Source organism: Chelonia mydas, chromosome 13 (assembly GCF_015237465.2).
Source record: "Chelonia mydas isolate rCheMyd1 chromosome 13, rCheMyd1.pri.v2, whole genome shotgun sequence".
In the NCBI taxonomy this organism is placed as follows: domain Eukaryota; kingdom Metazoa; phylum Chordata; order Testudines; family Cheloniidae; genus Chelonia; species Chelonia mydas.
Window position 1 is genome coordinate 33,931,548 of NC_051253.2, and position 12,698 is coordinate 33,944,245.

Here is a 12,698-nt window from a genome sequence, read left to right on the forward strand (position 1 = left end):
TGCCCATCTTTAAAAAAGGGAAGAAGGAGGATCCTGGGAACTACAGGCTGGTCAGCCTCACCTCAGTCCCCGGAAAAATCATGGAGCATGTCCTCAAGGAATCAATTCTGAAGCACTTAGACGAGAGGAAAGTGATCAGGAACAGTCAGCATGGTTTCACCAAGGGCAAGTCATGCCTGACTAATCTAATTGCCTTCTATGATGAGATAACTAGTTCTGTGGATGAAGGGAAAGCAGTGGACGTGTTATTCCTCGACTTTAGCAAAGCTTTTGACACGGTCTCCCACAGTATTCTTGTCAGCAAGTTAAAGAAGTATGGGCTGGATGAATGGACTATGATGTCGATAGAAAGCTGGCTAGATTGTCGGGCTCAACGGGCAGTGATCAATGGCTCCATGTCTAGTTGGCAGCGGATATCTAGCAGAGTGCCCCAAGGGTCGGTCCTGGGGCCAGTTTTGTTCAATATCTTCATTAATGATCTGGAGGATGGTGTGGATTGCACCCTCAGCAAGTTTGCGGATGACACTAAACTGGGAGGAACTGGTAGATACGCTGGAGGGTAGGGATAGGATACAGAGGGACCTAGACAAATTGGAGGATTGGGCCAAAAGAAATCTGATGAGGTTCAACAAGGACAAGTGCAGAGTCCTGCACTTAGAACGGAAGAATACAATGCACCGCTACAGACTAGGGACCGAATGGCTCGGCAGCAGTTCTGCAGAAAAGGACCTAGGGGTGACAGTGGACGAGACAGCTGGATATGAGTCAACAGTGTGCCCTGGTTGCCAAGAAGGCAATGGCATTTTGGGGTGTATAAGTAGGGGCATTCCCAGCAGATAGAGGGACGTGATCGTTCGACATTGGTGAGGCCTCATCTGGAGTGCTGTGTCCAGTTTTGGGCCCCACACTACAAGAAGGATGTGGATAAATTGGAGAGAGTCCAGCGAAGGGCAACAAAAATGATTAGGGGACTGGAACACATGACTTATGAGGAGAGGCTGAGGGAACTGGGATTGTTTAGTCTACGGAAGAGAAGAATGAGGGGGGATTTGATAGCTTCTTTTAACTACCTGAAGGGTGGATCCAAAGAGGATGGATCTAGACTATTCTCAGTGATAGCAGATGACAGGACAAGGAGTAATGGTCTCAAGTTGCAGTGGGGGAGGTTTAGGTTGGATCTTAGGAAAAACTTTTTCACTAGGAGGATGGTGAAACACTGGAATGCGTTACCTAGGCAGGTGGTGGAATCCCCTTCCTTAGAAGTTTTTAAGGTCAGGCTTGACAAAGCCCTGGCTGGGATGATTTAGTTGGGATTGGTCCTGCTCTGGGCAGGGGGTTGGACTAGATGGCCTCCAGAGGTCCCTTCCAACTCTGTTATTCTATGATTCTATGTTAGGGGACGTCGTTCAGACCTGGGTCTGGGATTCCAGCAGGCTAGCGGGTCTGGCTCAAACCAGGAGGGCACTGAAGTCCTAAGCTGCCAGGGCAAGAAAGCAGGAGCAAAAGTAGTCTTGGCACATCAGGTGGCAGCTCCCAGGGGGTTTCTGTGATCCAACCCATCACAAATGCCACACAGTTATCCCTCAGGGGGCAGAGTTGTTTTTCTCCTGCATTGCTTCAGCAGCTTTTGGGATGCAGCCACCAGAGGAACCCACAGCTCAGGCTGCCCTGGGTGCTTGAAGTTGGTCACTAAGCGATACCCAGAGGCAAAGACTGAAAACTAAGGGCCAAGTCCTGAGCTGGCGTAAATTGATACAGTTTTGTTGACTTCAACTGACCCACTGACGTCCATGGAACTACATTGATTTACACTGGCTGGGGATCTCGCCCGTTATACAGGTTCCTATCTGTATTCTCTGCCTGTGAAACTGAACTAAAGACAAGTGAAACGTTCCCAACCAGTCTGCTCTTTCCTAGTTCTTTGTCCTGTGGGATTAATTACAGTGTAACTTCTAATGGCGACGGAGCGATTCATTCCCACTGGAGGCAGAATTTGGGAGGATTTCACCATCGCTAAGAGCTTCAGCTCCTATGAATGGGATGAATGGCCCAACCTTTCTTTCTTTCTTCCTTTCATTCTCGGCAAAAAAAAATTCTGACTGAGACAACAGTGACACAAAAGGGTCCTTTGGCTGCAGCTCCATTGTAGCGTGATGCTTTTAACATGATGCATTCACTTTGGTTGCAGGCATGTCAGAGCTACAAAGGGCCAGAGTTCCCAACAGCGTAAATTGGAGTCATTCTATTGAAGGCAATGGCCCACATCCCCAGCTGGTGTCTATCAGGCATAGCTCCATCGGAGTCAAAGGGGCCAGATCCCCAGATGATGTAAAGCAATTTAGGCAATGGAGCTACACTTATTTACACCAGCTGAGCATCTATCTTCAGTGTGCTGGAAGCCAGCGAGGGAGGACCCTGCAGATTCATTGCTTGGCTCCCCAAGGCCCACACGCAGAGACAGGAAATTTGTTCCTGGGCAGAGCTGACTTGGGACCATTCAGCTGAGAGCCCTGGGGGTGGGCCGGAGAACATCCCCGCTGTATTCTCTGCTGTGATGCAATTCAGCCTGCAGGGGCGGTAAGCCAGTGGTCATCATCCTTCTGTGTTGGATTCTCCAGCCTGTGCTGTAGAGGAGGGCAGACAAGATGATCCCATCTGGCCTTGGAATCACTGAACCTCCCGCTCCAGGAGTCTGCACTGAGAGCTGAGCCCAAGGGGGCCCCGGGTCTCAGAGGCACTGTGTTGGGGGGGTGCTGGCTAAGGAGGTCCTAGACTGGCTTTATATGGCCAGAAGTGGATGGAGAACTCACTCGATACTACACAGAGGCACCAGCGTTTTCCTTTAGCGCGAGTGTGAAAAGCTTGAGCTGCTTTGTGAGGCAGCATTGCCCAGTGGATAGAGCATCAGGACTCGGGTGCCCTGGTTCTGTTCCCAACTCTGCCACTGGCCTGCTGGGTGTCTCTGTTTCCCCATCTGTAGTGTGGGCGCAATGATACCGACCTCCTTTGTAAAGCACTGTAAGATCTACTGATGCAAAGTTCTAGTGAAGAGCTAGGTGTTAATATCATTGAGCTTGCAGTGAAAACAGATGTGTGGAAGGCCCAGAGTTCGAGCCCTGGATTCCCAGGTGTGTGAGAATGTGCATAGTCCAGGGGCCTAAGGGAATTAGGCACCCAAACTGAAATTCAGTGGGCCCCTAGCTGTCTCACACTCCTTTGAATATTCCAGCCGACACTGGCACGGCCCAGATCCAGGGAAAGGCGTTCAGTGGCTCAGACCCCGCACTTGCTGTCCTGTTCCACCACACTCATCCCCTGCTCTGGCAGTGTCAGCTCATAGGCACAGCTCAGCTGTGCCCTGCTGGGTGAATGAGAAGGGAGGCCAACCTGTCCCCTCAGCCTCCACCATGTCACTGGGGCCCTTGACTCAGCAGCAGCCGTGGGGATGAGACCTCCGGGAGCAGCTCAGACAGGAAAAAGGAGCTCCCTTCATCAATTTATTTCTGTGACGGTCGCAAGGACCAACTCCAGCTGATGATCCCGGGCCTGTTGTGCTAGGTGCTGGACAAACAGGCTGTAGCCTTTTATTTTATTTAGACTAGATTGAGTGAGGTTATCTTATACCACCGTGGGGACGGCTCTGGGGGCTACAGTTTGGAGCGCCACAGAGTGAAAATCACCTCTGCTCTTTGTCTCTGATCTAGTGGCGCTAGGAACACGAGAAGACCAAGGACAGTGGCCACACATACATTCACAAGCACAAAGCCTAGTCTGTATAGTACATTGTATTAGAGTAATAAGTAAGGTTATGATTAGCCAGGCAGATATAATGCCTGTGAATGCTCACGCAAAAGTTATAAATAGAGTCAGACCCCCAGCCTCAGAGATATTCTGGTGGATTTCTCACCACTTGATCAGCAGCAGGGGTGTAGTTCCTGCTCGAGTTCTTCCCCAGGTTCTTCCCCAGGTTTTCCAACCAGGGAACACTCTTTTATATCGTAATTCTGACTCCATCTAACTCCCATGCATGTGCATAAAGGTGCCAACCCTTTTCTCCTTATCCGTATGTCTTCACCCCATGAATATCGGGGTGCCCCATTTTCATAGCTCCTAATTAACATTGATGCACAGCACATACCCTGCAGTCGGGACAGGCATTTAATGATGTCACCCTAAGGTCTCTCATGGACTTGAACAATACATTGGGGTCAATTTTCTGCAGCATCACTCATTGGCATATTTTCGCAGTAGCCTTGTGATCTTTACTGGCCTAGTGTTATTCTTCAGTCACCTACTTATGTCAAGCACTCTTAAGCCTCTGGCCTAGTATGGCTAAGCTGAAATCTTACAGGCCTCACCCCGTAGGCCTTGTATTTGGGCCCTGCTTTACTTATATACCTAATGCATATTCATTACTCCTAAATATTTATCAATCTTATTCTTCTATAATCCTAAAATTTAAATCTATTTAGCACACGATTACATATGACATCTCACATAAGTTGCTCACAACATCACACAACACACTAATCAATGAATGATAAAATGAACAAACAAATGAACAAGCTACCAGGTAACAGAGAAGGATAGTCTCTGTCTTCAAGCTTTCCCACTCTAGGGCCGGGATTATCAAAGGGCTGGGATTTGGGTGTCTAACCCCCTTAGGCCTCTTTAAAAATCCCACTCTGGTGTTGGACAGGACAGAGGGGGCAGATGAGACGGGATGGGTTGAGGGGCCACATCATAACCAAGAGAACTTAGAAGAGAAAGAAATGTCAGCCAGGCGTTGGCTTAGCCCATGTCAGATGGGAGGGACTGGGGGCATCATGACAGAGGTGGGTTTTCAGAATGGATTTTGCTTGCAAGCCTATTTCCCATACAAAAAGGTTACTAAAATAATAGAAGAGATGCAGAATCACCTTAATCAACATGGCTGATGTCAAGGGAAAGGGCCAGGAATAGCGACATACTGAATGACAGTGTCTTATCCCTCTTACGTTCCCCGTGGCTCAGAGCCTGGGAATGGAACAAGGATCGTCTTTATTTGATCTTCAGTTGCGTGATGTGAGGAGGGGCTGGGGTATGGTCCTGGCTAAATGGACGTGGGACTGAGATGTGGAGCAATACAACACTAAATTGCAGCCTTCTACAAGGCACCAGCTAGTCTCCAAAGCTGGGATATTTCCACAGGGGCCTAGGGGAGTTCAGTGACCAATTTCCATTGACTTTCAAAGGAATATCGGTGTCTAACTGCCCTAAGCATCTAAGGCTCCCAATTCCCATTGGCTTTCAGTGGGATCTGAATACCCAACTGCCTTAGAGTCCCTTGAAAACTCCCAGTCCCCCTAGATCTAGTCCACTAGAGGTCACTAGACAATTCTCTCTTCTCTTCTCTTCTCTTCTCTTCTCTTCTCTTCTCTTCTCTTCTCTTCCTATAGTTTCTTTCTCTCTGCCTTCCCATGGCAAAGCTGTATGTCTCAAGGAAGGCCCCCTGCATGAGGGATGCTGGGAACAAGTCCATCCTGGTGCACTGAGTGGTGGGGAGCCTGGCTTTCAAGTACTCTTAGGGAGGGCTGAGCCCATCCGGCCCATCCCATCCCTCAGCACTTCCTTCACTGCCTTGTTGCTGAAGCTGAAGATGATGGGGTTGAGCAGGGGCGTCACCACCGTGTTCAGCACCATGACCACCTTGTTGAAGCCTGTGGAGGAGCCGCCAGCCAGCTTGTTGTAGATGAAGATGGAGCAGCCGTAGTAGAGCGAGGCGAGCATGATGTGGGAGGTGCAGGTGCTGAAGACCTTTCGCCTGCCCTGGGCCGAGGGCATCCTCATCACCATGGCGACAATGCAGAGATAGGACACTCTCATCACAGAGGTGGAGCTGAGGAGGAGGAAGGATGAGATGACCAAGTCCAGGGCCGGAGGAGGCTGGTGTCGGCACAGATCAGCTCCAGCAAGGGGGCGCTGTCGCAGAAGAAGTGATCGATGGCGTTGGGCCTGCAGAAGGGCAGCCTGGCCTTGAGCACCATGGAAGTCGAGATGAAGAGGAAGCTGCTTGTCCAGCAGGACAACACCAGGCTGAGGCAGACCTGGCCGGTCATGATGGCCGTGTAGTGCAGCGGGTTGCAGATGGCCACATAGTGGTCCACGGACATGGCGGCCAGCAGAAGAACTTCATCTGAGCCCGCCAGGAAGTAGACGTAGCCCTGGAGGGTGCAGGCCAGGAAGGAGATGGTCTTTCACTGGGAGACGAGGAGAAGGATCATCGTGGGCATGACGGTGGTGGTGACGAGCAGCTCCAGAAGCAAGAGGTGGCTGAGGAAGTAGTACATGGGCGTGTGGAGGCGGCGGTCCAGACGGATCATGACGATAACCAGAGTGTTCCCCAGCAGCATCAGCAAGTACATCGCATGGAAGAGGGGCAGGTGCAGCAGGCCGAGGCTGGAGAAACCAAGAAGGACAACCTCAGTGATTGCTGCTGAAGACTGATTCACTGGAGACCTCCGAGCAGGATCCATTGGGCCTGCAAGTGAGAAGGAAAGCATTGGAAGTCACTCCCCCATGAGATAAATTGACGGGGCAAGCGGGATTCCACAAACAACACAGATCCTGAGTGGAGGGGTCAGATCCAGGGTGAGGGAGAACTAATAACTTTCCAAAAGTGTTTTACTTCTTTTTTCCCACGGTTTCTGGTTTTTAGTTAAAAGCAGAAATTCCAGAATTGCAGCTCTCTTTCCCCCACCCCTCTTTTTTTCCTTTCCTTTTTTCTTCCGGACGCAGTAGAATAAACGATAGGTACATTTCTGATTTCACTGTCTATGTTTTCTTTCTTCAATGGGTGTTTTTCTCTTTGCCACCACGTAACTTTTGCAGCAGAACAGTGGAACAGGAGCAATCCCACAGCCCAGGCAACCTCTCTAACCTCCAGACTATCCTTCCTCTCATAGGGGTCCTTCTGCCCTGATGCTAATTTACCCTGTGACCTTGGACGGGTCACTTCTTCATTAACACACTGGTTACAGCTGTGGCAGACTGCCTCTAATTAAGGCCCAGACTCCGCTTAAGCATGTGTCTAAAGGTCAGACAGTTTAAAGGAATTTTGTGGGATTTTCAAAAACTGCTGAAGCTAAAGGACAGTGTTGGCACCAGAACAGGTGGAGATAAACTGCCCATGGATCAATTGAGGCTGGTTTGAGAAGGTTTCTAACCATCAGCAGAGGGAGTTTCGGGAACAGCCTCCAATAAGAGCAGTGTGGGGAGAAACAACCTAACTAGCTTGAAGATGGAGCTTGATAAATTTATGAACGGGAGAATATGCTGGGATTGCCAGTGATATCACGGGGTTGGCTGCTAGGACCCGGGGGCCCCTTCCAATCCTATGTCCTACCGCGGCTGAAACCTACAGGAACAAGAAATTCAAGGCGACTTGGAACTTCGTTCCTTTAATCTCCCTTTCTGGAGCTGGGGGTCCTAGTCCTGCAGTGTTGACATCAGTGGACTGAGTTTTAGCCCTGAATGAACTGGTGAAAAATTTGTATCCAGAATTGGCCTTTCTTCTTTTGTTTTTTTTTAAGGAAATTTTTGCAATAACATTTCGGTTTTGTTTTCTGTTTGTTTCCTGGGAAGGGGGGTTGATTGGTTGTTTACCTTCTTTCTTTTCTTTTTTCTCCCATATATTTTGATGACAAAACAAACAAAAATGGTTTAGCTTTAATATGAATTTTTTTTTTTGCCATTTGTCATTTTCACTGATCAAGAAGAACCGAAGGCTGGAAGTTAAAGCCAGACAAATTCATATTGGAAACAAGTTTTACACCGTGTGCATGATTCACCACTGGAACAAACTCCAAAGAGAAATGATGGATTCTGCATCTCTTGATGTCCAGTCAGACTGGGTACATTTCTGGAAGGTGATTTAGCCAAATACAAGTTACATGGCTAAATACAGGGGTTACTGGGTGAAATGTAAAGGACTGTGGTATACAGAAGGCCAGACTACATGTACCCTTAACTCTGCCCCACTTCAGGCCCTGCATCATGATTACAGTTGGTCAAAGATTTCAACAATTCCATTTTAGCAACAACAAAAATTTGAATTTCAACCCAAAAATTTAGAAAAATCATTGGAAGATATTTTCATAAATCCTTGCTCCTGGTTTGGTGTTTTGTTTAGACCAGCTGTAACAAAACCACTAAGCAATGTAATGAGTGGTTGTGTCACCACGTGTCATACAATGACCACTCGGGAATTCATAGCAGCTCTAGGCACAGAGTTCTTCCTTCCCTAACACATCGGACCCGAATGTAGTCCCATGAAGACTATTGAATGGCAGGCAGGGGTGAGCTAGAGATGGATCCACCGTAACTGTCTATTATACCTTATTCTAACAAGCATTTTTCATGCATTGTGAAATGCTAGCCTGGGTTGGCATAATACATCCCTCCAGATCTCCTCTTGGATGGTCACCATGGTGATGAATAATGTTGTATGACCAGTCCTAGTGCTGTGGCCAGCAATGCTGTCATTAATAAAGCAAAATTCCTATGGACATAAACATGTCCACCCATAGACATGTCCCATAGATGTTTTCTTTAGAAGTAAGGAACCAGCACCTTTGTCCACCCCGCTAGTCTGTTCTTTGAGCAGGTGCTCCAATGATATTCTTGTCTAGTCTAGTCTAGTCTATTTAGGTTCTTCTACTGCTCTCATCAGTAGTATCAGGCATGGGTGCCAGTGACATTTGAATTACAAGAGACTCTTCATTAGCTTGGCAGTACAGGACATATGACACACACTTGAGAACACTTTTAAAAGTCCGGGATTTCTTGTAAGTTTAACCTTAACACTCAGCTTCTTGGCTTTGTAATTTTTAGTTGTTTTGTGAGGGGGCTGAGAGATTTGGGGGCTTCTTTCTTTCTTTCTTTCTTTCTTTCAATACAAGTCTTCTAAGAATTTTGGCTTGGTTTTCCACAGGAACTTAAGGGAGTTATGCACCTAAATCCCATGAAACTCAATGGCAGTTGGGCATTTAATTCTCTTAGTCTCTCTTGAAAGTCCCACCCAAAATTCTGCAAGAAAAGCCATTAGTGTCTGAGCTTTTCTTATCTGTCATATTACCTTCTGGTTCAAAAATTGAAGGTAACAATCAAAGATGATTGAAAGTATTCTATTAATATATTTGTTGATGGAAAATTGATTTTCAACTAAATGGAAATTTTGGGTGGAAAAATCTGTTTTCAGCAAATTTTGAGGGGTGTTTTAAAAGAAAAACAAATTTTGATTAAAATCTGAAAATTTTCAAAAAATAAAACTTTTACAAAACAGGGGAAAAAATGTCAAAATGTTTTGTTTAATCTCAAGAAACAGCTAAACTCATTTTGTTCTGTTTTTGTCTATGAAATCTGAACATTTTCCATGACAGATTTTGACAAAATGAAAGAAAAAAACTAACGGTCAATTGTGGGGGGAGGGGGGGATGGTCATCAAAAAGCTGGTGAAAACCTGAAATCCTTGACAGAAATATTTTGACAAAATGGAATATATATATATATTTGTCACAACTTTTCATGGAGAAAATTATTTCTCTGGCAGCTCTGAAAATGACAATATGAAACAAATTTAAATTTTCTTTCATCATAGTAATCCTGGCGAATAAACTTTGAGATCATTTGAATTACCTACAAAATAAACTCGGCTCTCTCGTATTCATAGATTCTTAGATTGCAGGGTCCAAATGGACTATTGTCACCACCCAGCCTGACCTCATGTCGAACCCAGGCCAGAGAAGGTCCCCCAAATAATTCCTAGAGTAGAGCTTTTAGAAAAATGTCCCATGTTGACTTAAAAATTGTCAGTGATGGAGAATCCACCACGACCCTTGCTAAGTTGTTCCAGAGCTAAAGTACTCTCACTGTTAAAATTTACATCTTATTTCCAGTCTGAATTTGTCTAGCTTCAACTTCCAGTCATTGGATCATGTGAGACCTTTCTCTACTGGATCGAAGAGTAACGAGGAGCCCAATGACACTTTAAAGACTAACAGATTTATTTGAGCATAAGCTTTCGTGGGTAAAAATCCCGACTTCTTCAGATGGGCTTTTTACCCACGAAAGCTTACGCCCAAATAAATCTGTTAGTCTTTAAGGTGCCACCGGACTCCTTGTTGTTTTTGTGGATACAGACTAGCACGGCTACCCCATGGTACTTGGATTGAAGAGTGTGTTATTAACTATTTGTTCCCTATGAAGGAACTTACAGACTGTGATCAAGTCACCCCTTAAACAGATCGAGCTTCTGGAGTCTATCACAATAAGGCAGGTTTTCTAATCCTTTAATCATTCTCTTGGCTCTTCTCTGAACCCTCTGCAATTTATCAACCTCCTTCTTGAATTGTGGGCCCCAGAAAAGGACACAGGATTCCAGCAGTGGTCGCACCAGTGCCAGATACAGACATAAAATTACCTCTCTGCTCCTCCTCAAGCTTCCTCTGTTTATACAGCCAAGGATCGCACTAGCCTTTTCAGCCACAGCGTCGCACATCCTCACAGTCAGATCAGTTATTGGACTGGGAATTTCTTTTCTAGCACTTTCAGTTTCATCTCATTGAAACTAAAACACTGGGGCTTGAGCCTGCAGCCACTAGGAGCACAGAAATCCTGCAGAAGCCAACCGGGGTTCAACACAATCACTGTGTCTTAAGCATGTCTGCAGCACAGCCATGACTGAGGAGTGGGACCGAAAATTGCAATGCAGGGGTTTCTTACACCACGGCAGCTCAGCAGGATAGAGAGAAAACCCAGAGGAAGAAAACAGCTCCCACGATCTTCCAGAGAGACAGCAAGTGCTGGGCATAAGTGGGACAATCAGCTGCCACCTGTGCACATGTTGGATCTATCATTGATGCGCCCATGACTTTAGCATCCATTGTCAGCCTCCATGCCTCTGAGCCATGTTAGTTTCTGAGTCGATGGGTCTCCGTTTGGTTCCAAATGCCTGGGATCTGCACTACGAGTGACTGGCTGGCTGGGGCGGCATGTGTGTGAGAATCCGAACAGATAGACTGCCAGCTCAGCCCCAGAGTTGCCTCAACCTGCACTAGCCACACCCAACCCCACAGATGATTTAATTGGGGATTGGTCCTGCTTTGAGCAGGGGGTTGGACTAGATGACCTCCTGAGGTCCCTTCCAACCCTGATATTCTATGATTCTATGATTCTATGAGATGGTGAGCAGGAACTACTGAGATTGGTACGGCATGACAGCACATGGGAATGGGGCAACAGAGAGAGAGATGGGAGAGTATGGCGGTGATAGATAGATACATAGATAGATAGATAGATAGACTGAAAGGATCCTTGCCTAAATCAGGCAGGATTGGGGTCTTAGATTTCTGTCTTAAACCATACAGACTAAACAGAGATTAATTATAGCACATATATGTGGCTAAAAGCTGAGAGGCACTCGAATGACTCCAGCCTCAGCCTCCAAGACCCAAACCCTTCCTTTATCAGCCCCAAGAATTAACGCTGTGTGCTTTTTGAACAGAGCCAGCAGCTTCAGGGAGCTAACCCCTGGAGGAATGGTGCTCGTGCCGCAACATCGGCTCTTATTAGAAAAGCCTTCCCCACCAAACCAACCCAGCCATGTCCCACAGCTGCCGTGCAGAGAGGTTGGATGAAAAATGAGATTACACTTCACACTACAAGAGAGAGATGTTGAGCCCTATTGGGAGACCATGGAGACCTTTTGAAATCCTCCATGAAAAACAAGGACCCATGTGAGGATTGTCCACACAGTCCAGTGGCCAGGACTCTGACCTAGGACATGAGAAATCCAAGTCTCATTTCCTGCTATGCCTGATTTGCGTGCCCTGCATTCAGTCTCTCCAGCCTCATGAGTAGTGAATTAATTACACAACATGGGACAGCTCCAGCTGGAGAGATTTACCCCACCGAGGCTGTTGGTGACGATATTCACATGGCATGTGGGAGACCCAGATTCCAGGCCTTTGTCACACTGACATGTACCAATAAAAGAACATTTTGTTAAATTCCCAACCCATTGTATAAGGGGATTTGAATACCTATTCACTCTCATCCAGTGGTACTAGGGGATTTGAATACCCATTCACCTTCATCCAGTGGTACTAGAGGACCTAATTCTGGCTGTCAAGGTTCCTCCCCCACTCTGAACTCTAGGGTACAGATGTGGGGACCTGCATGAAAAACCTCCTAAGCTTATCTTTACCAGCTTAGGTCAAAACTTCCCCAAGGTACAAAATATTCCACCCTTTGTCCTTGGATTGGCCGCTACCACCACCAAACAAATACTGGTTACTGGGGAAGAGCTGTTTGGACACGTCTTTCCCCCCAAAATACTTCCCCAAACCTTGCACCCCACTTCCTGGACAAGGTTTGGTAAAAAGCCTCACCAATTTGCCTAGGTGACTACAGACCCAGACCCTTAGATCTTAAAAACAATGAACAATCCTCCCAACACTTGCACCCCCCCCTTTCCAGGGAAATGTTGGATAAAAAGCCTCACCAATTTGCATAGGTGACCACAGACCCAAACCCTTGGATCTGAGAACAATGAAAAAGCATTCAGTTTTCTTACAAGAAGACTTTTAATAGAAATAGAAGTAATTAGAAATAAGAAATTCCCCCTGTAAAATCAGGATGGTAGATACCTTACAGGGTAA

The 12,698-nt window shown here is 46.7% G+C and overlaps 1 pseudogene; it reads right to left on the reverse strand.

The window, feature by feature from the left end:
- Nucleotides 1–5,553: 5,553 nt before the first annotated feature.
- On the reverse strand, nt 5,554–6,515 carry LOC102939882 (annotated as a pseudogene).
- Between the last annotated feature and the right edge of the window lie 6,183 nt (nt 6,516–12,698).